The sequence below is a fragment of the Zootermopsis nevadensis genome, unplaced genomic scaffold (genome assembly GCF_977971745.1).
Source record: "Zootermopsis nevadensis isolate Lab colony 2312 unplaced genomic scaffold, Znev_1.0 Znev_ptg000029l, whole genome shotgun sequence".
In the NCBI taxonomy this organism is placed as follows: Eukaryota; Metazoa; Arthropoda; class Insecta; order Blattodea; family Termopsidae; genus Zootermopsis; species Zootermopsis nevadensis.
The window spans coordinates 7,088,497-7,113,591 of record NW_028259161.1 but is presented as its reverse complement, the minus strand read 5'-3'; the positions used below and the strand labels follow the sequence as shown (position 1 = coordinate 7,113,591).

The 25,095-nt window shown below is 37.6% G+C and overlaps 1 protein-coding gene across 1 annotated transcript in view; it reads left to right on the top strand.

Moving 5' to 3' along the window:
• Positions 1-25,095, top strand: part of LOC110836165 (nephrin) — a 700,179-nt gene that overhangs the window by 118,119 nt on the left and 556,965 nt on the right. The window contains exon 4 of the mRNA XM_087358243.1: positions 21,280-21,393. The gene's annotated coding sequence lies outside the window, so the exon portion shown is untranslated. The remainder of the gene's footprint in view (positions 1-21,279; positions 21,394-25,095) is intronic.

The following is a 25,095-nucleotide window of genomic DNA, read 5'->3' as shown; positions in this document are numbered from 1 at the left end:
AAGACTCGTTTCAATTTTAACCCATAAAATAATGTTACGGAGTTTTTGTTACCAAACAGATAAGCACATGCAGCAATCAGTGGACAGTATGACGATGCCGACGTCAAGAGGAGTGGAGCTATACCGCCTCTACCCCACACGCTTTCAGGGCGCCGTGCTCTATAAGTGACAGTAACAAATTTCACCTGACAAGGAAAAGTTTAACAAATTAATAAATTTTCGAAGATTTTTTTAAACCGGATTCAGGACCCTAAACAGCGCTAGTATTGCTGTCACTTTACCATAACCTCATGAGACCTTTACTGCGAATGTTAATGGTAGAGAACTAATAATTGAGAACACAGAGGTGGCAGCGATATCGTATTGTTCTTATAAAATTTAACGAGCGTTTGTTGTTTCATCTTCTGGAGGCACACAAGCCATTAACCTCAGTACCGTCAGAAAATGGGATCACGCGAGGCAAGTTGAGTATTATTAAAAACAACTACTATCATATTTGTGTATTTTTGCATTTTATATTCTCTATTTAAAGTCACGCAATATTAAGTATTTTTATACAACCTACTGCTGTTCGTATGTGCAGACGTTATTTTGAGAATTAAGTAAGAATTGCAGTGGATGCAGAGTATCCGAACGTAATTAAGGGATATAAGAAAGTATCGTGGGTTAATTCTTATTTTGAGTTAGTATGCCGATTGAATTATGTAGGCTAGTTGATTCACATATCACGATCAACACGATCAATGTAGAACGTCGAAATAATGATATGCAGTAGCCTACCATTTTGAATGATGATGAGGATGACAGTAATAATAAATTGGTTATTTATATTGCTTCTTAAGTACATTTTTTTCCATGTCGATGGTGATTTTGCTGGAGTACATAATATAAGCTATATCAAATAATTTTCATATTTCGAGAGAACTTGCACTTTGTCTTCGGAGCAAGGCACAGACGCTGTGCCCATCAGATATGCCTGTTCGTAGGCATTAAGCACTGATGGCCTGTAATATAAATGTAGCCTTTTATTTAGCGTTCTGCAGAGCACGTTACAATGAGGAAACACTGAGAAAGAATTTGAAATTAACTTTACTAAACAAGGTCCAATAAAGCAACTACTTTATTTAGGGCTCTCCGCTACTTTTATGTACAAGTCGACACAGAAGAGAATGTCTGCAACAGGAAGGTAGCTAATTTCATTTCGCAAGTTGACATTATTTTGTTCGTCTGTCTGGTTGTATGGCAATGCATATAAAAACAAGGTACTTTCCTCCGCAAACGAACCCAGGCACATTTGTATTTAATATGTTTCCCTCCCTGTTTCTCTGGCTGTTACTACTACACGATACATAAACAAAACTTTCCCCAATATTAGGCATGCGTGTGTATTCTTCGTCTCGGATTCATAGGCGGAGAAAATGATATCATTTGGCATTGTTTTCATAGCAGATGCACTTCAGTCAATGGAAGAAACGGTTTTCCTGCGTACATACTTTCTCACTTATTTCCAGCAGTTGGCTGTCTTGTTTTCTTCCCTTTCGCTTCGGGGTTAGAGCAAACATTCTATTAGGCATCAGTTAACGAGTTTGGTGTGCGGGTAAAATGGAAAGGGAAAAGAACCGAGGTTGTAGCAGAGTGGTTGATAAAAAAGTCAAAGGAAGGGAATCGTGAAAGAGGTAGTAGCTTCTGTTGGAAGTGTGGTACGCCTGCTAGACTGTAACGAGATTTCCTTTCAGATCCTCACGATATCATCTGATGGTTTGGCCACAGCTTCCCCTCTATCTCACGTCCTAAAGCAGTGAAAGGGATTAAGGATGAGGGCTTCGTGGGCCTATTGCGTATATCGAAGCTTACTTCGATAGCCTCAGCAGAGCATTTAGTTTGGGGGTCATATACGTCCTAATTCCAACAAACACAGTTAGATGATCTCGTTTTTCACTGTGTATATAGAATTCGTTCGGATTAGTAATGTTTTTAGTAAATTCCTTTGCTAGACTTCATTACGGGAAACCAACGTGGTCTGCTATTTCCGTCATGAATAAATTTCGGAACTTTTATGAAACCCCAGATTCTGCACCTGTATAAACGAATTCGTTAAACAGAAATTGTAAATTGCAAATTCGATGTGTATTAGAATCGACGTAAACATTTATAGCAATATCGCCTTTAATTAAAGATACTTAAGACGCATAAAGAAAACGTACGTACACGATGAATCAATATCAATATCCTGTTTAAGCAACTCCAATAGAATTTTGAATTTTTATTACGAAATGTCACTGTAGCTTAGTACGTTGCCGAATTATGTAGTAGTTGTAGTATTAGGGTGTTTTAGTTCTTCAGTGAACGAAACTGTCCATGAAATACGATGAAGAGCTATATTTTTTGGCTCGGTTATTTAGAAAAAGGACGGAATTATAAGTCGAGTGTTGAAGTTGTTTGTTTTTGAAACCAAAAACTTTTGGTAGCTTTTGGGATATTGTTAAAATTATCTCGGTGAGCAAATTGACAATATCCTATTCGTTGTTTTCATTTTATATATTCGTGTAATACTCACCAGAACCCACTTTCCTTCCCTGTCAGATATCTTTGTAAGCAGGTTCCTCTTTCTTCCTGTCTACAATATTTTGTTTCTGTTACATTAAATCCGCATTTCCGCTCAGCATCAGTCTCTTCCTTTCTCTAGAGTAGCCATATTTTCTTCTTCATTCTTTGCTATCCACCATTCTTCTACTTGGCCGCTCTTGTTAGAAGAAGAGATAAGGACAGCTACAAAATTCTTGAATCAGGCTCTGAGCTTGGTCGGTAGAGACGGCTTATGTTTGTCTTCTTACGCTCAATCAAATCGGCATTATTTGTAGCTCGCGTACTGTGAACATGATTTGAACTAAAGTATTTTTATAAAATCCCAAAATCTTCGTAATTAGACAATTATTATTTTGAAAGAACATTTTAGATTATAAAAAAGAATACTTATGATGTGAGCAATAATATCACTTGATAGATTTTAATTTGACATAATTGGTCATTAATGTTAGTAGTGGTCTATACGCGGGGATGATTTCAAATGTAAGAACAAGTGTGCAGATCATCAATATTGAAGGCAGCTTGTATTAAATAATTACAATGAAAACGTGCGCGGCGAATAACTTGATTTTGATGTCACCACCACAAAATTTAATGAGTCGGGTAGCTCAGTCATTATAGTGACTGACTACGGACTGGACGATCGAGGTTTAGTCCCCGACAGAGGCGGAGGATTTTTCCTCTAGCCTCTGCTTTCAGACCGGCTCTGGGACCCACCCAGCCTCCCGTCCAATGGGTACCTGAGGTCACTTCCACGGGGATAAAGCGTGGCCGAGGCGTGATTCTGATCATTTAACCGCGTCTAATGCCGAGGTTGAGAATAAGTGGAAACTAAACCTCATCTCCCCTATGCGCCTACATGAAGTGTAAAGGGATGGCTATACTCCTTTGTTACCATAAAATTTAACATGAAGTGTAAAGGGATGGCTATACTCCTTTGTTACCATAAAATTTAACATGACGTGTCAATGCTACCAGAATTTTGAGTTCGAAAGCAGTACGATACATGTTAACGTCGTTTGCAACAAAGTAGAATGTTGGAAGAGATTAACTTGAACTCTTAGCTTGCTACCCGGGTAAATGTAATGATAAAATATTAACATAATCATGACGATGTAAAAGTGGGGCATTATAAATATAATAAGCAGCTATATTTAGTAGTTACAGGTCTATTTGTCTTACATACTCGAAAATGAAACACGATGCTCTAATAGGATCGATAATCTACAATAACTTCAATGCTAATTGTATGTAGCCAACTTCTTACTGTTTACCTTCTTTCGAAAGTCTTCTTGGTTTTCCGCTTTTAATTTTCGTCTAGAGTTCTTTCTACAGTCTTTTATTGAATTAAAATCCTTTTTTCGCTTTCCAAATGTTGTTAGCCCAAACGTCTTATTCAGAATTTTCTTTTCTCAGTTCACTTCTTTTGACAGCTAACACTTACTTAATACTTTTATGATTAACTTGCGTTTTAAATGAATTAATATTGCTCGTCAAAGTTGGCGGTAGGATCAAAAACTTTCTTCCACGTTAGAACGTTATCAGTAACATCGACATAAGACGAAGAAGTCGAAGATAATAAATGTGTACAATCAGAAAAACTGTAAACATAATGTTGTAGGAATTGGATGCTGATCGCGATTCAAGAACGGGTAAAAGTTGTGTAATAGGAAAAAATTGAAACATAAGGACAAATTAAATAGAAACTTCTAAAATATGTTTATTTTATTCCTCTAAAGATTATACTGGAAATTAAAAAAGAAAGACTTTAAATAATGAAGATTTCTGTCTCCTGAGTTGTTGCGCTGTGTAGTCTGGTTGATGTTAACCAACGTTTCAGAGGTCATACTGCCTCCGTCATCAGGGCGATGAGTATGAAGAGTTCTGTCATCTGGGTTGTTGCGCTGTGTAGTCTGGTCGATGTTTACCAACGTTTCAGAGGTCATACTGCCTCCGTCATCAGGGCGATGAGTATGAAGATTTCTGTCTTCTGGGTTCTTGCGCTGTGTAGTCTGGTCGATATTAACCAACGTTTCAGAGGTCATACTGCCTCCGTCATCAGGGCGATGAGTATGAAGAGTTCTGTCTTCTGGGTTGTTGCGCTGTGTAGTCTGGTCGATGTTAACCAACGTTTCAGAGGTCATACTGCCTCCGTCATTAGGGCGATGAAAAGTTGGTAAACATCGACCAGACTACACAGTGCAACAACCCAGAAGACAGAACTCTTCATACTCATCGCCCTGATGACGGAGGCAGTATGACCTCTGAAACGTTAATAAACATCGACCAGACTACACGGCGCAACAACCCAGAAGACAGAAATCTTCATACTCACCGCCCTGATGACGGAGGCAGTATGACCCCTGAAACGTTGGTAAACATCTACCAGACTACACAGCGCAACAACCCAGAAGACAGAAACCTTCATACTCATCTCCCTAATGACGGAGGCAGTATGACCTCTGAAACGTTGGTAAACATCGACCAGACTACACAGCGCAACAACCCAGAAGACAGAAATCTTCATACTCATCGCCCTGATGACGGAGGCAGTATGACCTCTGAAACGTTAATAAACATCGACCAGACTACACGGCGCAACAACCCAGAAGACAGAAATCTTCATACTCACCGCCCTGATGACGGAGGCAGTATGACCCCTGAAACGTTGGTAAACATCTACCAGACTACACAGCGCAACAACCCAGAAGACAGAAACCTTCATACTCATCTCCCTAATGATGGAGGCAGTATGACCTCTGAAACGTTGGTAAACATCGACCAGACTACACAGCGCAACAACCCAGAAGACAGAAATCTTCATACTCATCGCCCTGATGATGGAGGCAGTATGACCTCTGAAACGTTGGTAAACATCGACCAGACTACACAGCGCAACAACCCAGAAGACAGAAATCTTCATACTCATCGCCCTGATGATGGAGGCAGTATGACCTCTGAAACGTTGGTAAACATCGACCAGACTACGCAGCGCAACAACCCAGAAGACAGAAATCTTCATACTCATCGCCCTGATGACGGAGGCAGTATGACCTCTGAAACGTTAATAAACATCGACCAGACTATACAGCGCAACAACCCAGAAGACAGAAATCTTCATACTCACCGCTGTGAAAACCTCAAATCATACTTTAAATAACGTTATTTTCTTACGTTTTAATTGTTCGTATTTTCTTGTGATTACGTAGCATGAGCGTCCAAATCAAGCATTTTGCAATTCTTTACTTTCTAACTCAATTGGCGAAAGTTTGCATTTTCCGGTTGGAAACACAGAGATACTAGAAGGAAGTGACCGGCGATAATAAAGGGAGGATTTTCCCACACCCTCGCTGAATTCCTTCACTCACTCTGGGAGGGATGGTCGTCCCGGCATGCCGCTGCTGACACGTCACTCGGAGTGGAAACTGGCTACAACTCCCCACATTTCTCGGCTCATTAATTTTCTATGTCCACGGAACCGTAGAAAAGCCGCGTGGAACGTTTGTGACTTTGCGTGTGTGTTCGTGTGTGAGTGAAAATATTAATGTCAGTGGCGTTTGCAACGAATGCAATGACTATCCAGAAATTGAACTGATTTAGGGTTGCAAAACTTGCGATGGCATTAAGAGCAGAATAGGTGCAGGAATCGTTTTTTCATTTGATTAACTATTCGTTCTCGTCTGCTTTTAAGAATATAGGAACTAAGGATTGAAGTAAATGACATATTTATTTACCGTGAAATGCTTTATTTTGAGAAAAGAATATGCATTACAAGACCTTTCAAAGCAGACACTAAATAACTACTTAGACGTCGGGTTGAATTGAATTGGAAACCTCGGTAGACCATACAGTTCAGAGTGTGTTGTTAGGGGATTTAATTGAAATTAATACGAAATAGAATAACGATATTTAATAAACACTCAATTATTCCGCATTTTAATTAAATATATAATGCCTTTAACTCGTAGAATGCTAATCAATTAAGAATTTTACGCGTAATAAACAAGAAGAAGGAAAGATCGTTCAGAAGGAAACTCTGTGTTATCAGTACTGGATATAATTGTAAACATATCCCTTTATATCCAATGTACTTTTCACATGGAAACTACTTTTGAATTATGAATGACTGTAAAGGTGACTGCATTTTCTGCTAAACTGAGTTATAAAAATTCAGACCACAGCAGATATCGTACCCATTTTATTTTAGTATTATCCTAAATTCAATGTCTTCAGTCATGTTTATAGTGAAATTTTGTCGTCTCTCAGGTAGTCCAGATTTTTCACAGACTTGCATTCCAATGAAGCTTGGGGTCTTAATGTAAGGGGTGGACTTGAGAATGTGGTATTAGTGAGCTAAACTCCATTACTATTCTCAAAAATACATTTCTGATATTACAGTCAGACATACTAATACTTTATATCCGTTGAAATTCAACGGAAATTATCTTTTGTATCTTCATCCTTTACCCCTGTTCTCTCTTTCTTTCATACCTTTCGTACGTTTATCATCTCCGCCCCTCCCCCCAAGCGTATTATTTTCTCGTCTTTTTCGAGTTAGAGCTACAGTGACATATATCAGCAAGACTATTAAAACGTTTTTCCCCACGCATATTAGTACTTCTAAAAGCTACTTATTGGTACAGGCACTTGAAAACTAGAATATTCTGGTCTACAAAGTCTGATGATCACGTCACAAGCCATACACTTTTTTTTTCCAATTATCCCTTCTTGAAATCTTGAAGGAAATGCCCTGCATTAAAATGTGGATAAAGTAAAAATTTAAAAGAACATTTTTATGTAATTCTGGTTTTAACGTAACTTATTGCTTGATTCGTGTATGACTTCGGTGTATTTTATACCAATATTATTGATTACAACTTAGAAACAAGAGATTAATGAATTACGACAACGAAGGGCTTGGGAATAAACGGGAAATGGTAGAAGACTGTGAACTGTCTCTAGACATGAAAGAATAAGGCTTTATATTTTCTTTAGAAAGTATAAAAATCATTGGCACTTTATAGGTTAGTGGTAGCTCTTTATACCACCTGCGTTTGCGTTCATAACTCTGCATGTTACTGACAGTCTATTTATTACTTTTATCTGTTTCCAGAATAAAAGCAACTATTAATTCAAATGTAATTAAATAGGTGTTCCTTAAATTTGTGGCGGTGATGCGATGTTTTTTGTGTAGATTTAGCACATAGCTCGATTAAACTATGGAGAATGTTATGTGAGTAACTCACATTCCAACAGACATTCATATACACCACACGCATTGTAGGCCTACGTGCATAGAAGCTAACTGCATATCGTATAAGACACTTGAAAGGGTATTTTAATAGCTCGCCACGGCTAGATGTGTAGACAGTGACTTCCTGTGTCACAATGACAATGTGTAGTAGGATATTTCGTTTTAGTCACGGAAACCTTGTAGAGGCACGCCGGAGATAAAGTACTGACAGCCACCAGATACCGTGCTGATAAATATTTTTTCCGCTTAAAATCAATTATATTCGACTTTCGGAGATCGATCTAAATTATCACTCGTTGGCAATGAGAACATTTATATTGTCCCTGCTGTAATACGTTTTAAATTAAGTGGTAAATAGATTAAGTAGTAGAGGGTACTTGACTGTATTGGAGTAGAACTTAAAAGTTAACTATCTGCAGTAGATATACTACTGTGGTCCAAGCCTTAGCGATGCTGTAACGGAGTTTAATACACGCACGTGCATTGTTCAGTGTTGTGGAACGTAAGGTTCACGCGACGGGATGGATGAAATGGTCACGAGGGTGGAGCAAGCGAACTTTAATGGACCTTTTGGAACAGACAAAGCCACTTAAAGGATTGCCCCTCTCTCTCTTTCTTTCCATCCCCTAGAACTGTTTCAGGTCTAACTGGTGTTAAGCTTGAGGACATACTTGCGCATGAAATTTGCACCATCTGCTTGCTTCAGACTTTGAAATAGTTAAACGTTGTTCAAGTTGTGTTGGATTCTGTGCTTAATGAAAATATGAACCCGATACACTCGTGTGTGTGTATATATATATATATATATATATATATATATATATATATATATATATATAATTTAGACTGCCTGCTGTGGGTGATAGTGTTATAACGTTCCGCACTGTCTCTAGCCAATCACACCTGTTTTTCACCCTCAGCCAGTAGAATAAAAAAAATGATATTCGGTGTACCATGTTCTTTCGAACCATCCACGAGTTTGCTTTTTCTCTTATGCTTCAAGGATTAGGCCCTTTGGTATGCTGGTATCACGTAATCGATTTTGATATTACAGTATAACTTAGTGTGCTAGATATTGTATCTTTTATTGAAACATTTTCTGCTAAACATCAGGCTTCTAAATTAAAAATTAAAATGCTTGGATTAGTCGTTTTCAGTTTTCTGTAGTTTAAACTACCACAGTTCACGACAATTCACTGCTGATAGCGCATACCACAGCTTCCAATGAAGAATAACAAGTAAATTAAATTAACAAACTTGGCGGTAATGGATAAATTTTTAATGCCGATGTGTTGAGAACTTACAACATCCCTATAAAGGCATAGAATTTTTCTCTTGTGGAGGAGACACTGCCACTCTCATTACCAGCTCAAGTACCTCCCAGCTTCACCACCTCGTTTTCCTGTTCGTTAACTCTGAATGAGACAAACTTGGATAGCGTTAAAGTACCTTGCTCTCAGTACCCACACTGAGTGGACCCATGAAATCGATTATCAAATGATCATCTTCAATCCTCAATTTTTAAAACTTACATAGACTAAAATGTAGTTATTACTCCTGGCGACTGAGGTGCTTATCATATCTCATAATTATGCATGGGACATTAATCCCAGAAACAGAAGCCACTGAGCAGGTTATCTATGGGGCAACGTAACTAACAGTTATTTTACTATCGTACCCAGTTGGACTTTCGACAAGGTACCAGCTAGTCTGACCCTGGTACTTACAAGTTTCCTGAATCTCCATTTAAAACCATCCTGAAGTTTCTGATTCAATTACTCATAACCACTGCATGTGATACTGCTTAGCTAATTAACCGTCTTTATAATCTATCAAATTCTTTTTAGACACACAGGTTATTCCCTGAGTATTCATCAACATTCATTTGTTATTAATCTTCAACACAAACTTGATACCGCAGCCATTTCAGTTATGTTCACGTCTTCATGAGGTATATAAAGGGACCCGTTTTAATATTATCTTCATGGATCCGGCAGATGCTTAGCTAATAAATACATTTCCCGCGTTTTGTTGGGTTTGAAGGGCTATTAGAGTGTTCTCAAGGGTCCACCATTGAATCATATCCCAATCCAGAATAATCCGGACCATACCCTTACACCACAAATTACACTACACACCCTCCATACTTTGGTGTCGCAAATGGCCTCCATCCATTGACTACTGAAAGAATGATTGTGATTTAGGATGTGACTTCTGCAGTTTCTTGTTTCCCATATTGAGAAATCTTCCACGAAATCCCTGCAGTTTTCTGTACTAACAGGAACAATAGGTATAACATTTCCAAGAGCGAGACAAATATAAAATTTGGGTAATGGAGATAAGTCTCTTACTTGTGAGCACAAAAATCGAGAAAACCGGCCTAAACGAAGGAACAAATTTTGTTCCATGCGGACGAAGAGCGACTAGCAGAGTTTTCCTTTCAGTCAGTTGCCGTTGAAGAACAGAAACCAAGGAAGACGGGACAAGAAAATGGACTTTAAATTCACGAAGTGGAAATAGCGGGGTTTCGAGGTGCCGTAAGTTGTGCTCAGTTTATTAATATTTCTGGAAATTCGGATCACGGTTATTGCAATGATGGTTCAGGGTTGGATATCGTAGCCCTCAGGAGGAGTAAAACTGCCCTATTAACACACAAGTCACGTATACGTGAAAGGGGGGCTGTTCAGTTAAAGCAGGGTGGCAATATTTGATGGGTCCATCTGAAATCACGTTACAGAGACGTTTTATTTCTCGCGGTTTTTGTAGGTGAGGTTAGTTTTCATGTGGTGCGAGACCGGTTGCATATACTATCACCTATGCCTTTTTCTCATTCACTTGCGTAAAGAAATAAGAATCTGTGGAGGTCAATAAGCTTATAAGTGGCTGTGAATTAAGGATCTGCCAGTTTATAGTATACTGTAAATGGAACTACGTGAAAAATCGTGGCTTTTAGTTAATAGTGTTGAGTAAGAAATAACGAAAGCGACTGTTAAAAAAATATAATAATTTGGATCCTGAGAAAATTCATTAGTCAGTACAGTTCAGCCATTAAACTCGATAAGCATATATTGGCAGGCTAGTAAATATATCCTAGTTTCTAGCAAATGATAAAATAACACATCCAATAGGAGTGTTCATGCACGATAATGCCTTTTTGGTGGTAAACAGGATTTCCTACAACATTTTCGAGCTACGTACTGAATTCACATTAATTTAATCGTTTTATTTAGGCTAAGAATATACCCTGCAGGTCTCAACGATCCTTGTAATGGCACTTTTTTACATTCGCTACGAAATTATCCTCTTTTGAAAGTAGATATTTTTCCCAGCGCTTCATTTTAAATAGTTTTAATGTTTCGCATTAACTATAAACGTTTCGGTTTAAACGACTTAAATGGAGGGCATGTGTTTTGCTGCGAACTAACGAACATTGTGATGCTGAATTAAGTTCCGTTAAAGCTACTGAACCGTGGTAAACGATATCGTACAAACATACATGAATTCAAGTCACGTGTTATAGTGGAATTATGCACAAGATATCACCTTCAAAATATCCAGCGACAATACAATTTTTGCAACTTGCTTTCAAGCATCAGTGTGGAATTGCTTACTGCTTTGTGAAAACCAGTTAAAACTGTGCTTCCGACCTGTACGGTTAAACGCAATTTGTTTACTGAAAGGACCAGAGCAACCGAATCTGAAGTACGAATCCAAAAGCTGCTTACAGATGTGGCAGGAATAACATCTTACAAGTTTGCATTTTCAGCTCGCGTGATATGTGATATGACGCTACATCCAATGTTCAGTCCGAATACCAAATACAAAGAAGTAAAATAAAACTGCATTTCTTTATGAACGCTCTGCCACTGCTAACCATTCTGATGCTCACCCAACTGAAGAGCGGAATTTATAGCATCGCTGGAGATTTCATTACCGTGACGAACAGCGTAGAATGGAACGCATCTGTGAAGGACGCATACAAATCAAGCCATCTCATTTTCTATTCTTTCAAACGTTGTGATACTTCGGTTTTAGGGAATATTTTTAAGCACGGAATTTATTACTGGGAAGACTACGGATTGAATTTGCTGTAAAATCAGAAATGGGAGACTAAAGATGTGGTTAAGAGAATATACATTTTTTAACCCAAACGTCAGTAAAGCAATATTAAATTTTACGGGTTTTAAAAATTATATATTTTTAAGAAAACATATAAGCCAACATCACGTCCTCAGCACCACCAGAAAATGTCCACGAAATGTAACTGGGATGTCGTCTTTGTCCCGTTAGTAATAGATTGCAAAGAGATGATGATGTGGTCTGAAGCCTTGAATACGCGACACGTGTTTGTTGACAATACAACATAATAGAAAAGAAAACACTACAGAGAAAAGGCGAGATTGCAGGTTCTCACGGCTGTGAGAACAAAGGTGACTCTTATGGGATGCTGCACCGTGTAATCTGGTAGATGTTTACCTCCATCATCAGGACGACCTGATGATGGAGGCAGTAAACACCCCTGAAACGTCGGAAAACATCTACCACATTGCACATCGTAACATCCCAAAAGACAGTCATCTTACCGAAAATGTAAAACCTTTCCTTTACATGTAATACACGAACTCTGTGGACATGGCGTGTACTGATATTATAACTTCCCGTAGCTCGGGGACTTTACATTTCTACAAAGTTTGTTCGCCATATATAAGTGATATGTTTATAACTTGGGAAAAGAGTCTCTTTTGTCAACAAATATTGACACTTAAAAATATAGACAAGTCAGATATCGTATGAGAGCAGAGTATTAGAGGAACTCTTTTCGAAATCGTGCTGAGTTAGCAAAGTTGTCCTGAAGAATATTTCTCTTACACGTCTTTATTGGATGTCACATAGTGCTTGAAATTACACAAAAATAAGCCCGTTTCAGATTTAAATAACTGGCACATTTAAGTTTTACCTGCGGAAACAACACACATGATGAATTGTAGTTACCTGTGTATTCAATCTGTGACAAGGACCTGAGGAGGTGACATTACCAGCAAAACACGTACCTAATGTAGTATCTTATATTCCTTCATACACCAGCAGGTTAGACTTAGGAACCGGGACGATAATATTCCTGCAAAGGAGGTAGAAAGTAGTAATAAGTTAAAATTTACAAATTGCAATGGACTGTTTACTAATTCGACACGAAGTTTAATTACCCTAAAAGGCTATTAATTATTAAATGCACATGGATAATGTTGTATGTTATTCTAATTTATAACGCCTGACTTACAGATAGGTGCCGACGTTTCGGATAACCACACTATGTCAGTCTTCAGTTCTGAAGTCCGCACCAAATTGCAACCAAGATCACCAATATCGACGCACGTTTCGGGGTAAACCACAAAATATTATCCATATGTATCACAGCGGGTCCTAACTGCGGTACACCACTTATGTAAAGATCTGTGTTTCACGTACAGTCCGTGCTATCTTTCTTTAACCCATAATAAACACCTTCCTAAAACACAAGGGTTAACCTCGACCTCTTTTACGTCTACCCTTCTAGCCTCGGGGTAAGTTATTAAAACAGCGTAGCAGTCAATACAGGTTTCTTTCACCCTCAACATACCGACAGCCGCACATTCTCCCCTTTGTGGTCGTTCCAGGTCGATCAACGGAATAAATATCCCTTGGGTGGTTGTATCGTTGCCCGTCTCTTCGTCTGCCTCAGCAGGCAGCTCCGGAGTCTGCCGTACGTGTAAACTGCGTTCAACAAATAACGTTCGCATCTCCAAGATTTTATTCTGCTTAGAAACAGAAAGCTCGTGGTGTGCTCTGGATGTAAAGTTGTTTGTGGGCGAGGAAAGACTTGAAGGTTAAAACTAACAACCAATTCTAAAATACGGTTTTATACAATATGCTAGAGAATTCAAGTTTTTGAAATTTAATATCTACGGCCGGCCGGATTATGATTTTCCCTCAAGTATCATTAGGCCTACTACATGGGAGTCAAGGATCTGCGCATAAAGGATGGCTGGGAAACAACAAACCTGCACAGAATTTTGATAAAAAATTCTTCCGAAAACTGCAAATTGCAAACTCGACACGGATTAGAATGCTAAGAAAATTGTTCATAACGACACATGTTTTTGTAATTTGTCATTCTGTGCGTATGTACGTATGTGTGTATTTGTGCATGTGAATCAACTTTTGTTCACGCTGTATACTTGTATTATCAATTATAAACAGTAGGCGAAGAACGCAGTTTAAATTATCTTTAAATTTCTGTTTATTTTCAAAATATTTCATAATATCGAGATTCTTTGAATACGGTTTAATAGAATTTACCTTTGGTTTTTGCCATACTTCCTTCAGAGTCTTATTGTTAAAAATAGTAACAAGTGAATATCAACTTGGCTGTAATTGACCTTCATCTTACAAAGCATTTCGTAAATAAAGCGAAATTCTGTTATTTATAGCAGACATTCTGGTGAATAGCCAACACGATTACTCTGTGTAACACAGGTTTTGAAGCCTGTATTTTACTTTTTATCAGTTTTTTTGTAATAAATCAATTTTTAGGCGGTATTTGTCAAAACACCGTGCTGCACAGTGTATCCTACTAATTGAATTGCATTTCACCATTTAATTGGTATACAGATATAAGAATTTTCTAAAATAAATTTTATCTATTGATCTGAAGTGGAATATAACTTTATGTAAGCCGGTGTGGGTTATTTGCTTCATATGCGGATGCAGAACACGTTTTCTGCTTGCAAATTGTGGTAAAATGAAAATTGATCTTGCACAGGATTACCTTCTAAGATACTGCTCGAGACTTGGCTTCCTGAATACGCAGTAGATACAAATGAAGATATTTTCCCGTTGAAAAATGTCGAGGAGACTGGCTGGGAAACGAATTCTACTATAAAATTCGTGTGAAGAATCTGAAGCAGATACTCGAAAATGCCTCTTTTCTCTGTGTTGAAATTAACGGCAGTTTGAAAGAAGACGGACTCTACATCATCGCCGTTCTTCGGGAAATATCGTCTGGACTTTGATGTCATGAGTTTATTTCAGCTTAGTCGTGACATGCCTTCAGACAAGAGCTGGAATCAGATGAACTTTAGAGTACCGGCTGTAATCGACTAAAAGATGTGTTAGCCACAGGCATAACTTACATAAAACGAAAACTTTCATGTTTATTTACTTTATATTTCATTACCAACCCTCGTGAAAGTAAACTAAGGAGTAACAAACCGATACTATTTCCAATTTTATTGCTGACACACTGGTCAAAACATTGCTTACTTAATTAAACAACTGGCGTCCGATATACAGAAGCTGGGATAGAATGACCGTAAAATCCGCGCAGTACTTGCAGGCCTTTTATTCATAGCACCAAATAGTGGATATCAATTACCAATTTTTTTAAATTTTATAGGCGATAATAATAGAATAACAAGTTAATCTTCTCTCTACGAATAATATGATACTTTTACCTTCATCACATACACAACTCACCCAAGTCCGATATCAAATTTATTTTATGCAAGCCTGTTACTTTCTTCCTGTTTTCAAACGTGAATTTATTGTGAAATGGCTTGTATTTTTTAATTTTCCTTTATTAGTAAAAGAGAAATCATGTAACTTCTTTCATAATCTCAATTTACCTTGATATCATGAAGTCTTTTTGAGGGAATATTCTGCACAATCCGGTCACCATATTTGTGTTTCTCACATTATTATGCACACTACGGCATTTCCGATACTTCTTTATCACATCATGGCCCATTTTCTTCTCTGTGCTTCAGAAACAGAAATGCCCATACCATTTCTGAAGAGCCACGTTAATGTTTTGTGAAACTAACGATTATTGGGTTGTCTTGTTTTCTGTCAAGATGCTTCGTGTTCTTGATATTCTTCTGACAGTATCAGCCGGGGGCTGGCTCAATAAAGACAAGATAAAACCGGAACAGATGAGAGCGATTTTTTCTAGAGGGTGGAAGTCTGAAATGTAAGACACTGCAGGCATAGACTCAGAGGCACAAGTAACACAAAGCGGGAGTAAGCATTTTAAAGACCACTTCTAAAATATACCTCTATTTTATAAAAACTTCAATGCAGCAATTTAATCTGTTTTAAAGAAGTTTATGACAGCTAAGGTAAATTTGGTATAAGATGTGTAAGGTAAAGGTTTTTCATTCCTTTGCTTATTTCTTTGTGTTATCATTTGCTATGTTAATCTGCAATGTAGAGGCTTGTCTTTCATGCAGTCTATTAGTTATTCGTCACGACACCTTGCGAGAATCGGTCCATCAGAATACAGACGAGATCCGGTATTCGTACGTGATCGGGGTAGGTTTCGATCTCGACTTGTCCAAGACAGCGCGATCTTAATTCGTAATAATTTTTCATTAAAGACTAAAATAAAATAAATTCCCGGAAGTGGATCAAAGTTTGTAAAGAAATCAGCACTATTCAGAAAGACTTTCTATTCATAAAATTTAAATAAAAGTATGGAAAATATTTTACCTAAGTACTGAACAGTTTATTATTTATGTACTATTAATAATACTTTCAGTAGAAGGTTAACGAGTGGACATTAAACCCATCATTCCGTTATTTCATTTCGAAACTATCGGCGACTCTTTAATCTAAAATCTTTCCAAGTCAGTAATCATTATCGTATTCTTGCTTCTCATCCAACATGAAACAAACGTTGTAGTTGACAAGCGTCGATGTATTAACTAAGTCACAGCGAGGACGAATACATAATACTCTAGTGTCGATAAAGTAAATAATGCAACAGAATTCAGCCTAGTTGTCGTCACATTCGTTTGAAGGAGATTCGTCAAAATCTTTTAGGTCCAGTGCCGCCAGACTGTATTAGTATTTTAAACAATTTGATTTCCAAGAATTTATTTTCCATAATTAAAGTTTTGGGCGTACATTTAGGAGCTGAAGGAAGGTGTTTTTTTGTGATCATAAAAATGTTCTTTAACTGAATACCGAAAAGAAGCTAAGTCACATTGAAACAGTTTTTGGATCACACTATATACCTGAATGGGTCATGACAGTGTACGTGACGCAGACAAGAAGACCGGAGGTTTATGACAGAAAGTGAGCTATTGCTCTCTCTTCCAGCACGTTCCAGAGACTGCGAGATTTTCGTTCTGAACAAAACTGAAATTGGGTCTCACCATTCACCATAAACTTGTATACAATCCTCCGAACAACAAATCTCGTTTGTTACGCCAGATTACTGTGGATATTCAGTTTAGTTCCCTGCAAAGCCACACCGTTACAAGAATAGGACGTTTTGATGTCTTACAACTACTGAACATGTGTTAGAGCTGCCACTTAACAAAAGGAATAGGACTTTATGAACATTTCTTCTACCGAGAACTCACCCCTTCGGAAACATTGCACAGTGAGAAACACCTCTGTAAACCAGGAGCATTAATGAGGTAGTTTTAGCCTACGTCAATTAGGGTCAGCATTCATTTCTCGTGACTGGCATTTTTTATCGATTTCTGCTGAAATTACGTTATAGGCCTATGTAAAACTTTTCCTCAAGTAATTGTATAAATTACATTGAACAATTCTATGGGCCTAACCAGCAAATACTTTGCATTTGAGAATAGGTCTATACACCTAAATATCTGCACAGAACTTAAAAAAGTGAAAACTCTTGAATTATTTCGAAAATAAGCTTTTCCTTTGTATGATTTGCCAATGCAAAAGTTATGTGCGTTGTAAAGAATATACATATATGTCAGTCTTCTGGGTAGTAACTCCGTGTGGACTTGTAGATCTATACCGACGTTTTGGAAGAGCCCGTTGCCCCTATTACTAGGGCTGTAATAGATGGAAGCAGTGTAGCTTACCCCATCAATTAAAATAAATATTAATTTCATTCTTCTTTCAAAACATTTTCTTCTTGTATTTTAAAATTAAGAAAGAGCCATACACAGTTTTATATAAACTCCTCGGGAGATAATAAAGTTTCATTCCAAATATTCCTCCTCCGCCTTCATTCACAGAATATACTGTATAAGACTTTTTAGACCGTCAAAAGCTGATGGGTGATTAATAAAACGCGTTGTGGAATATAAGGCGCGAACTGACAAGATGACGGAAACGTTCATGTTCTGGTAGAAGGGTTCAAATTCGTTAGCCTTTTCCTCTAGCCTTACATCACTCTCAATATTATTCTCTCCTAGTTACGCCTGTATGTTTTATAGACACTCACAATAGCAGTAATATCATGCAGGTGATAAAGAGTTAATAAAGTGTTGTCGCTTTAACACAAGAAGTCTTGTTACTGTCATCCGCTGAGTACCGCCGCATAATGACCTTGACACCAAGACACTCTGCACGTTAAACCTTTAAAGCCCAGTGGTAACTGTATTTACCACCTAATTTAAAAAGTCAGTAACTCAACCTTTTTACGTTTGGATTTCGTATTACTGTCGGTTTAAACAGGGATTATTTCCTTAAAATCGGTTAACCAGTTGATTTTTGTAATGGAGAAATGTGTTTTCTTTGTAGTACGTACTAAATTCTTAAGTATTGTTTAGATCAGCTTCAGCTGCAGATGGTACATTACTCGTGTTATGTGTGTTTCTGCACTATAGTGTTGCCTCATTCGATTTCTGCCAAGGTCAAGAAACTTCACGTATAGCGTTTTTGAAAGTATTAAATTACTGTCATAAGTTAATATCCTCCTGAGCAATCAGCTCATTATTATACCCTCTGTCACAAGTTAGTGGCTTCATTTCTGAGATGGAATTGAGCTTATCTGGGAGGAAAGAGTTTGTTTTTGACGTAATTCAATGAGAATCTGTGAGTGTCTCAGATTGACAAGAAATTCCCCGTCTTTACTGAAACCCTGCTCTGAGCTAAATGGATCCAGTTCACACTCCATTACTTCTTAATTCATTACAGTAATATCCTTCCTTCTATATTCAGGTCTCCCAAGTTATCTCTTTTTTATGCCCTCCGACGAAATTATTATGTGTATGTATAGTGCTGATTTTGGAGGTCATTGAACGACCAGATAACATTTTCAGGTGTCAAACTGCACAGTGTGTCGTGTATAGATGACCTATTCATGAAGCCCAGAGTTTTTAGTTTATTGCCATTATAACAAAAGTAAAATGTTGTGTGAAGATTTCCTTCCGTCTTCTGGGTTATTGCGCTGTGTAGTCTGGTCGATGTTAACCAACGTTTCAGAGGTCATACTGCCTCCGTCATCAGGGCCCTGATGACGGAGGCAGTATGACCTCTGAAACGTCTGTTAACATCGACCAGACTACACGGCGCAACAACCCAGAAGACAGAAATCTTCATATTCATCGCCCTGATGACGGAGGCAGTATGACCTCTGAAACGTCTGTTAACATCGACCAGACTACACGGCGCAACAACCCAGAAGACAGAAATCTTCATACTCATCGCCCTGATGACGGAGGTAGTATGACCTCTGAAACGTCTGTTAACATCGACCAGACTACACGGCGCAACAACCCAGAAGACGGAAATCTTCATACTCACCGCTGTGAGAACCTCAAGTCTTACACAAAATATTGTGTGCTTATGGCCCAATTTGAACCGCCGGTATTCATCTCATGAGTTATTTCATTGTATACCTCGGAAGTTAAACAGCAAGAATAACGCTGATAATTTGCCAGATTGAACAGAGTTACATCTTGTCCTCAGAAATGTGCATGATAGTTAAGTTTGTAGCCTGTTATTCACTGGAAGAAAAAAATACAGATTCTGCTGTAGTGGTAAAACTGACATTTTAGATTACTCGGTCACTCTCTGCTTTTACTGAACTTTTCATTGCAGCAACAACAGAACCTCTGCTTTTCTTATCACTTCACAGATCATGACGCAGATCATCTGCCTTATATGCTCGTTATGGAATCACGGGTTCGGATTTACCAATAGATAGTTCATGTTTTTCTTTCATTTTCGAAGAAAATCCCTCACTCCCTTAAACAACAAATCCTGTCTGGCTTATACTAGCTATATACCTCAAATCTTACATAGCTATATACAGTTCCCTTATCGTAAAGGTTTTGGACATAGTCGTAGTTTTGGCAGACTTGCATCATAAAATATTATGACGCTGTAGTCTTGGCACTCATACATAACAAATATAAGCATACACTTAGATGTGTACACACACCCGCATTGCCGTATGACGTTTCGCAATGAACAGATATGTTCCATAACCGACGTTGGAGAGAATGCTTATTATTTGCTAACGTAGTTAAGGAGAAAACGCAGTGTAAATACGACTTGAGATAACAGTTCTTCGCCATTTTGGTTTTCTTCTAAGAATACTTTCTCGACAGCCTGTTGTTAATAAATATTAAAAAAATAAATAAAAATTTAAGTTGTTCAGTTATTTTGTAAAGTTAATATAAATGTGAATCTAAATGAAGACAGCTGTCTTCTGAGATGTTGCATCGTGTGACCTGGTAGAAGTTTATAGTTTAGAGGTATTTTCTGCCTTTATAATCAGGGTGATGATTGGATATATCCTAGTATAGCCATTATTCGGAAATTTGTTTTGGTTTGTGCACAATGAAACAGCTTACTTCAACAAATCAGTTGATGTTTAAATAAATGAATCAGTACAAGAGCCAAAAATTCAACAACGATAGGTTCTACCTTAATTGGATTGCAAACAGTACTTAATATCTTTTTATATATTAAGTATTGTTTATATAAAAATAAACGCTGCCCCACTATACGCCATGAAGACGCTTGGGGGGAGATGAGATATAACTCCTACATATATAACATATAATAATACTTTATAACAATTTGTGGTAATTATGATGATAATGTTACTTACAGAAAGGTCATTATAAAAATACATGCTGTGATAATGCAGTCTTAGCAGTCTTCATCATTTAATGCGATGTTCGATTTTCAGACTGGTGATATAAGTGTGGAACATGTTTACATTCCCTTGGTTTGTACCAACTTAGGTCGGAATTTCAGCGATGACACTGAATGAACAAGCGATGCGTGTGCCGATCATGAATTGGATTTATGTTAGTTAATTAAGCATTACATGCCTCGCCGTATTTGCAGTATTGCCTTTCGTAATAATACACTTTGCCAGGCAAGTGGAATGTGGTACAAAATCACTCCCACACATAAATAATAGAACTCACACCGAAGTACACAGGCGGTACCAGCTGCTAAAAGTGGAATTTTGGTGGAATTTTCTACTATACATTCTTTTTTTCAGCGTGTCTTCGTCATCCGAAATTATCAAAGCTACAAATAAATAACACCCATTTTATTAGATTATTCCCGCACATGGTTTCAGAATTATAATTTAAACCTACCAACCACAACTGAGAATTTGTTTGTCAAAAACCTCATAAGTATAATTCATACATGTATGTTTATATCCGCCACAGATCCCTGTTGCCTCACGCGTGGTGGATGGATGATTGAAATTCTAGAACACTTCTTCGCTTTTATTCTCTTCTCAGTAAGATGGACGGAGGTTTGCTGTACACGCGTGTGCAAAGGTAAGTAAATAGATAAAGTTGATTTTATTCTAATTTAAAAAAAATAATCACACAGTAGCTGAAATTTCTACGGTGTTGTCATGTTTTAATGCATTAGTCTCATTTCATTAGAATTACGTAATTTCGATTGTGTCTTAAAACATTCTTAATCCGCTTCTTGAAATGAACCTTGATAATTTCACATGCAATGTCATTAGTGCCGATTTTTCGGTTGTCCCGTGTATGTTTGTCGATATGTCGTTTGACTGCATCACATTTTAATAGCCGGTAGCCGATCAGAACCCGCGTTATCAACAACACTCGTACGCCCCCTTGGAATCTTTTAATCCGTTTTTCAACTTTTCTTCTTCGGTTATCGACGTACTTAATGTAATTCTACCGTAAATATCGCTAGCTTTCGCACCATTTGACGGCAAATATCGGATCATGGATCGTTGTTGTTCTTTCGCGCATTGTAAATTACATTTATAGTTATATTATCGATATATATGGATTGTATGTGTGTCTAGAGGAACTGAAGGAAACATGTCTTATCGTGGTCTCTGGTGTCGATCGATACTCGTTCGATTTCATCAGATCCTGAAGAAAATGTCGTATTAACGCGTCCGCGCGAATGTTCATAGTGTGGGACTCCCTTTCTCTGCCGCTAGATTATTCGAAAAGCTGTGTGTGTGTATCTGTAGGCTGCTCGTTCTCTGAGTTCTAGTTTATGTAGTCCCGCTCTTCCATGCGTTGCTTCGACGCCTAATTTCTCTTGGGAAGGCATACGTGGTGGGACCACCACCTCATTACGAAGGTAGTTAGCTCTTCCTCCCAGGCAATATCAAACTACTGCCTGCTACTTACAATCACACCACCTGCTTTGCTTTCTTTATTCCATCACATTCTCAATCCGTCTTGTCCATCATTATTTCATTGATTCCATTACCTCCTTTTATTTTTTAAAAAAATAATTTCATTATAAAAATTTTCACGTTCCCTCTCTTTTATAATCTTTTATGAGCTTCTTAATATCGTTTCCCGTTAATTTATATTCGTTTATTGATCTTTTACTCCTTTTTATATTTTTCTGTATAATATTGTCGTTCTTTCTGTAAATACAAGTAACCTCATTTCAAAAATTAGTAGATGTTTTATTATGTATATATATATATATATATATATATATCTGACTTATTGTGATTCTTAATTCACATTGCATATTCATTTTTACTTCAGTTGGTGTAATTAAGATGTTTGACAATTTTCCACGTTGGTTTCTGTCTTGAAACTATCTGCGGTGTAATTTAGAGCGCACATTTCTCCTCATTTGTCTTTTAGCACTCAGAAATAGAAATACTCGAGAGCTATAAACAGTCGCTGATCTACTGAGCACACTCCTCTATTAATGTGATAGTTGTGTTTTTTTTTCTGTAGTAGGTATCTATTATCACAAAGGAGCCAATGTATCATGAAGTCGATCGGAAGCCACTGACAACATTAGAAAGAGCAATTTGGTCTCTCGGGGCTCGTTTGTTCTGAAGAAATTGATGAATAGCTTCAACAAGTTTTGTTCCTCGATCCGAAAATTGTAAACTGTTTAAAGTGAGACGTATACCAGATCAGGCCATGCGTGGTTTCGTTTTGTGCGTTTGCATAACAAACACCTGTGTAAATTTTTGTTCTGTAACTTTTTATTAAGTCTATCTATGAGGCGGGTGAAACAGTTCGACACTTTTTAATCCCCAATGATGAGACACAGGACAAAAAATGTCAGATTTGGAATTGGAAATCATGACAAATAAAATGAGTATTATGAATCGGTTGAAAATAAGTAAATCCAACCATAAGAAAATAAGAAAGAAGGAGAATAAAACGGATCAGTAGTTATAACTTTTTTAAAGGAGGTGACGAATAACATTTTTGTTAACTGTTGTCATAGTACGCACCTACCTTCACCGAAAGTAGATGAATACCAAGGTTTTGCAGCCGATGTTTGGCTTATTGAAAGGTGACACGTTTTTCAGGTGCATTTTTACGATTTTAAATTACTTATTGGTCTTCTATTAGACTTTTCTGGAAGAAATTATTTTGAGAAATGTAATGACGTCTGTCGAGGAGAAAGGGACGATATTTTTCTTCCCAAGCGCTTCGATAAATATTGCATACATCATATCACAAGCTCTTCAAGTAAAGTTATAGATATTAACGGGATATATAATCTATTTATCTAAGTATATTAGTTGTTTGAGCCATGAGACGTATCTTGTGTAATCTGTAATCAATTAATTCGAATTTCCGCTGCGTAAAGTAGGTTTTATAATTGACAGGCCCGCAGTTGAACCTGCATTGCATACTACAGAGTCCAGTATTCAGTTTAATCGAAATCCGTCGTTTGGGTTTGGAAATTAAACATATGTAAGGACGTACAATATTGCGTTCGATTTAAATATTTTATGCAAAGAAAATTTTTTTGAAACTGAATTCATTTCTCAGAGTTCACGCAGGAAGCAGCGTGTTGTACACAGAAGCAAAATCCCTTTTCCATTATGCACATTCGAGCCCTGATTCGCTGTCAGTTGCCACAGACCTGTGGAACTCCGCCATAACTTTCAGCCGCTGTATGATTCCATTTCCTGGAGACAATTCTCAGGGGTACAAGCGAAAACATTTATAGCAAATTGCAATTATTGTTTGCATGTGAGACTACTGTACATTAATTCTTTTGTTCCACTTCTATGCAGAGAGCCTTTATTCCCTTATGAAACCCCTACAGTGAATACAATCGTTATGGCACCCACTCTTCAGCGTCTCTTGCTGAGCGGCGGTGGTGGGGAGGCACTAGAATGGAATTTTCCAAGTCATTTTCGTGGAGTAAAAGTGAGGCATGCATACACAACAGTTTGTTTATATATGAGAAAGTCACTTTGGAGGAGTGTGTGTATGTGCAACTTCATTTGATATTTTCGGGGTACGGAGTACAGATTTAATGTTTGAGAGACTATAAGTGAGGCGATCGTAATGTCGGTGGTATCCAGCCACAATTTCGAATGATGGACTGAAGTTGCTAATTTTTAACAACAAATGTCGCTGCAGTTGAATATGTTTCTGAATATTCTAACGGGCGAGACTACAAAGCTCCTTTGTTGTGAAACTGACCAGAACTTAAATTCTTAGGAGTTGTTGCCTCACGAAAGACTGGCAGTCTTTCCTGTACGTACATTTGCACTGGGTGTTCTCCAAACAAAGCGTCACACACGGTGGTACAGTCGACATCTGCTACAGTGGCTTCCTTTTCTTAATATTGGGATTATTGTGCTTGTCCGGTTTTACATTCTATCGTCCCACTTTGATCTCTTTCTCTTCTAGTTTTTATTTCTAATTTTCATATTTTCTTAAACATATCACCACTTTCTTACTCTTTTATTGGCTGTCACTGTCTTCATTCTCTAAATATTGCGACAGTTGTTGATTCATTATAGGGATACTATGTTTGGCATTGTCCATTGTCTGAGGTAGACTTGATATACACGACGTTTCGGAAGTTGGCACTTCTCTCGTCTTTAGGTGATTGCTTGTCATTATTTATACTATCGACATCGGTTATCGAACCATGGAATAATAATAAAAATCTTTCCGTATAATGACAACCAATCACCTGAGGACAGGAATGGAGAAAACTCCGGAAACGTCTTGCGTTTAAAGTAGATATATCTCATACAG